The sequence below is a fragment of the Cyprinodon variegatus genome, unplaced genomic scaffold (genome assembly GCF_000732505.1).
Source record: "Cyprinodon variegatus isolate N-32 unplaced genomic scaffold, C_variegatus-1.0 Scaffold233, whole genome shotgun sequence".
Classification (NCBI taxonomy): Eukaryota; Metazoa; Chordata; class Actinopteri; order Cyprinodontiformes; family Cyprinodontidae; genus Cyprinodon; species Cyprinodon variegatus.
Window position 1 is genome coordinate 1,074,640 of NW_015150686.1, and position 5,778 is coordinate 1,080,417.

Genomic DNA, 5,778 nt, shown 5'->3' on the forward strand with positions numbered 1-5,778 from the left:
TTATTATTATTATTATTATTATTATTATTATTATCATTATTATTGTCATGATGGTTATTATTATTATATTGTAGCCAGTCACAGCAGGGAAGCTCTATACCATGAACATCTACCAGGACAGGAGATGAGGAAGTGTTCAGGGAAGACACAGAGACAGAAAAAGACCAGGATGAGGGAGAACAGATGGATGAGGGAGAGCAGATGGGTGAGGGAAAAAAGGGAGATGAGTCAGATGAAAGAAGTACACTTTACTCTGTTCTGTTGGTGATTTGACTTTTTTTCCATTGAAAACTCACGTTTAGAGAATGTTACAATAAAAGTCAAATTTCATTCAACATGCATGTATTTTTTTATAATTAGTGTTCCACGTGCCTCCCCCCCTTCCTGAGCACCTGCCCCCCAAAATGTCTGTGCACGCCTCTGCTGTCATATACTGTAGAACTCCTTTCAGTTGCCAAGGAAGTAGCAAACAACATAACAGGAACTATGTACAATTTAGAAAAATGAACATTGCAAGCAAAATACTTAAACCTGGCTTCCAAGTCCTCAACTGGCCTATTCCCAATATTGGCCAGTCCCCGAGTTGAACTGGGCGGAGGGTGGCGGAATCCCTCCGGGATATTGTCACAATGTGCTGCAGTCTCACTCCGATGGGTGCACTGCTGTGGCCCTATGAAGGCGGAGTGTGAATCACTCATGTTGAGTCAGTTTTAGCTGATGCCACGAACCAGAACGACTAAATAAGTTATATATATATATATATATATATATATATATATATATATATATATATATATATATATATATATATATATATATATATATCCGCCCAACAATGCTATGATTAGACATTTAGTAAGAACAGCTAACTTTAGGCAAATTTAACATAAAGTTATTTATAGTGTAGCATATCCATATCTTTGAAAGGTACTATGCTGAGACATTTCAACTGAAGTAAAACCTGCAGTCTTCTTTGTTGGGATCTGGAGATCTGCCACCTTTCTCCGACTCCCCTCCACCCGTTCCATCTTCTGTCAGATCCCATCTCATCCAGTGGGTGCATGCAGCCAAATTCTCCGCCGATCCTGGTATAAGTAGAACCATTGCCCTCATCAAACATTTTTGTTGGCCGTCCCTTCACAAGGACGTGAAGGAGTACGTACTGGCCTGTTCCATCTGTGCCAGGACTAAACCAACCCACCAACCGCCTTCTGGGCTGCTACATCCTCTGCCTGTTCCGTCTCGTCCATGGTCCCACATAGCAGTGGATTTCGTTACCGGTCTCCCAGTTTCCAAGGGTATGTCAACCATTCTAACCATAATTGATCATTTCTCTAAGGCGTGTCATCTGGTATTCACGTGCATCTAAACCGAGAAGGTCCCCAACAAGTAATGTTCGGAAGAGGACGAGGGGGGCCACCCATGCGGGGAAGATGGAGGGGACCACAAGGAGCCCCAAGGAGGCCCCCTCAAGGACAATACCAGCAGATGCCCCAGGCAGGTCCAGACGTGGGACAACAGCGAGCGAGGCTGCAATGCTGGGGATGTGGACAAGTCGGACACATGCAAAGGGACTGCCCCACCAACCCATGGATGGGACCTCAGCCCCCTACCGCTGGACCAGCCACCTATGGAGCAGGACAAGAGTCATACTGGCAATAGGGATGCCCAGAGAAACCTGATAGAGAGGCCATTCTACCTGTATTAACCCAACGCCCACAAACAGAACCCACCATTGATGTCACTATATATGACAGTCATCATTGCTTTATGTTTGATACAGGAGCGGCCTACTCCTGTATAGGGAAAAGTGGAATTGGCCTGCCTCTCTCAGCATCAAAGATTCGAACAGTAGGATTCTCTGGGAAGACCCAAATAATACCAATGACTGAGCCAGTTCCCCTGATCATAGGTGAAAGGACTATGTATTCACCGCTGCTTTACTCAGCAGATACGCCAATTAATCTGCTGGGTAGAGATGTGCTATGCCAGCTCAATGCAAAAATTAAATGTACCCCAAATGGAATCTCTTTTGAGGCAACAGACAAAAATGAAGCCTATTTGATGCCACTAGGCCCACAGGCAACAAGTCGTGAACCAGAAGACCAAGTATTTTGGCTGAAACTCACATGACCAACTTCCTTCCTCCAACTGGAGTGGGAGACATGGAGACCCCTGATAATGAACCACTACGACAAATCTAGAGAACCTGTTCTCCCTCTCCATTGTACCATGTTTTATGACAAAGGCCAGACACACGAAGACTACGAGAAAAGTTGGGATGAAGAAATTAACAACAAAACAACTGTCATCCAATATGCCGACATAATGGTTGGACCGCAAGGAGCTGCAGTTTTTGTTACATTTCCTGATAAAGATGTAGCAGAATGGTTCCAGGTCACCAATTCAGCACCACATGTCACATTGCTGATTGCAGACAAGTATGAGTCACATGACCTGGGACCCATGGTTCAAGAAGCCAAGCAAGTCACGGAATGTGTTGATACAGCCTGGAACTGCATTATCGTATCAAAAGATGGACTGTTCTTCAAAATCTCATATTCATAAGCTGATGAAGTAATGGCAGAACACATTAAAGTTCCTGGGAAAAGACAAATGGCAGTGGCCGAGGAACATGAATCAATACTAGAACAAGTTCCAGAGCAGGTATGGTCCAAAAGTAAAACAGATGTAGGATTAGTAAAATCAGCAGATCCCATCAAATTCACCATCAAATTAAATGTTAAGTTACCTTTCCAAAGACAATACCCACTTAAACGAGAAGCAGTAGAAGGAATACAACCCATCATAACAGTATTGGAAACAGCAGGAGCTCTTAAACCAACAGTAAGTCCCTGTAACACACCGATTTTTCCCATCAGAAAGCCTAACAGTAATGACTACAGACTAGTCCATGATCTAAGATTAATCAATGCTATTGTAGCAGAAGAAATACCAGTAGTACCCGACCCCCACACACTATTGAGTAATATACCCCCAGGCACAAAATGGTTTACTGTGATAGATCTGTGTTCAGCATTTTTCAGTGTACCGGTCCATCCAGATTCCCATCATTTGTTTGCATTTACGTACAAAGGCCAACAATATACTTACACGTTTGCCACAGGGCTTTGTACACTCGCCATCAATTTTCAATCATGTACTGGCGAATGATTTAAATCACCTTGACATACCATCTACAATGTTGATGTATGTTGATGACATTTTGATCTGTTCTGCTTCTAAAGAGCAGTGCGAGAAAGACTCCATTACAGTGTTGACTGCATTGGCAGAAGGAGGACACAAAGTAAGTAAACAAAAATTGCAGTTCTGCCAACAAACAGTGGAGTATCTCGGCAGGCAACTCAGTGGGGACATGAGGTCTATTGCACCATCCCAACTAGAAGCCATAACTCAATTGCCCAAACCTCGGACTATTGGTCACATGTTGTCTTTCCTTGGCATGGCAGGTTACAGCAGACCGTGGGTGTGTGATTATGCCATCAAAACAGATCCACTGAGAGCACTGATTAAAGCCGCAGGTCAAGGACACCAGTCGGCTCAATTACAATGAACAGACGAAGCAGAGGGCGCGTTCCAGTTGCTGAAACAAGATTTTCAAACTGCTCCTGCTCTGGCCAATCCAGATTACGGAAAACCATTCCATCTGTATGTGGCTGAGCGACAAGGATATGCATGTGCAGTATTGATGCAAGACACCCCCACAGGTAAACAGCCAATTTCTTATTACAGCACAAAATTGGATGGTGTCGAAGAAGGCCTGCCTCCCTGCTACCAGGGCTTGGCAGCAGCAGCCTTCGCGTATAAAAAGGCCTCAGTAAATACTATGGGCCACCCTGTTATCTTATATACCTCACATCAACATCATGCACTGCTCACAAGCCCACGCTTTGTGATAAATCAAGCTCGTCGAACAGGTTATGTAGTTCTGCTTTCAGGACCTGACCTAACAATACAACGCTGTACCTCAATCAACCCAGCCACAAGAATGGTATTGCCCACAGAAGGTGAGATCCATGATTGTCTCCAGGAGACGGACACCTTCATGAAGGTAAGGGAGGATTGGTACAATCATCCAATCCCATCTTATCTGACGCTTTTCTTAGACGGATCATGCGTCAGAGGTGAGATGGGGAGCAAAGCTGGATATGGAGTGGTCCGGCTTGACCCCGACAGCACCTATACCAAGGTGCAGTCAGTGAGCCTTGACCAACCTTGCTCTGCCCAGTTGGCAGAAATAAAGGCATTAACAGCTGCGTGTAAATTGGCTACTGGTAAAAGAGTGACCATCTATACTGACAGTGCTTATGGATACGGGGTGTGCCATATAAACGCAAGCATCTGGAAACAGCGAGGATTCGTTCGAACAGATGGCACCCCCGTGACACATTGGCAAGCTGTTGTGGAATATCTGCGTTAGCTATTGTGAAATGTGCTGCTCATCAGACGGCAAAAACACCCATCACCATAGGAAATAACTTGGCAGATGAAGCAGCCAAAGAAGACACAGGACCTGTAGTGCAAGGACCAATGGTTCTTGCAGCTGAGTGTGAACCTATCACCAATCTAGCCTCGTTAATAAAAGCCCAGAATAGAGTATCTGAAGCGGAAAAGCGTCTGTGGGTACAAAGGGGGGCGGTACGCTTATCAGACCCCCACGATGGTTTGTGGCGTAGTTTTCGAGGGCATTTGGTACTACCGTTGTCCTTATTACCAACCGCCATTAAAATAATGCATGGACCTTATCAATGTTCACGAGCCCAAGTTATTTGAAAGCTACAGGCCGTTTGGTGGTCACCTTACATGACACCTATGGTAGACAGAAAACTGGCCATATGTCCACATTGTCCCAAGTATAATGTGCGTAAATTGTTGACACAACCCTCAGCACACATTCCCATGCCAGACGGTCCGTTCTGCCATCTCATAATGGATTACGTTGACATGATTACTCGTGTTCAGGGAAAGAGGTATATGCTGGTGGTTGTTTGTCGGTTTAGCAGATGGGTGGAGGCATGCCCCACTGCTAACAACGAACACAAAGCAGCAGCAAGGTTTTTGTATAAAGAAGTGTTTCCCAGGTTTGGCATGCCTGATACTATATCATCTGATAACGGACCTCACTTTGTTTCACAGGTGATCCAGCAAATGTTCAAACAATTGTGTATAAAACAAAAGTTTGGTTGTGTGTATCATCCCCAATCACAGGCATCGGTGGAACGAGCGAACGGAGTGCTGAAAACTATAATAGCGAAGATTATTGCTGACAGCAATAACCGTTTAACATGGGTTGACGCGTTGCCTATTGCACTGATGGCAATGCGTTCTCAAACTAACCGAATAACCCATCTCACCCCCCATAAAATGCTTACAGGTCGACCCATGCCTCTCCCACAGGTTCGAGGACCCCAAGAGGAGGTTTCCCTGGCCCAGCACGAGCGTGAACTGGGGGATTACCTCAGATCCTTAAACCGCATTCACAGACTCATATTTCAACAGGTGAAAGCAGCTCACAACCGAGACGAGACACATATTCCAGTGGACGTCAGGGACGTTCAAGTTGGTGACAGTGTGTTCATACGAGTCTTTAGACGTCAGTGGAACGAACCTCATAGGGAAGGCCCCTTTAAAGTTGTACTTACCACTCCTACTGCCCTGAAAGTTGAAGGTAAGCCCTTCTGGTTCCACAAAAACCACTGCACACGGCACCGGCCGCCAGACCCACCTGGACTTGATCCAGAACGGACGGGCTCTGCG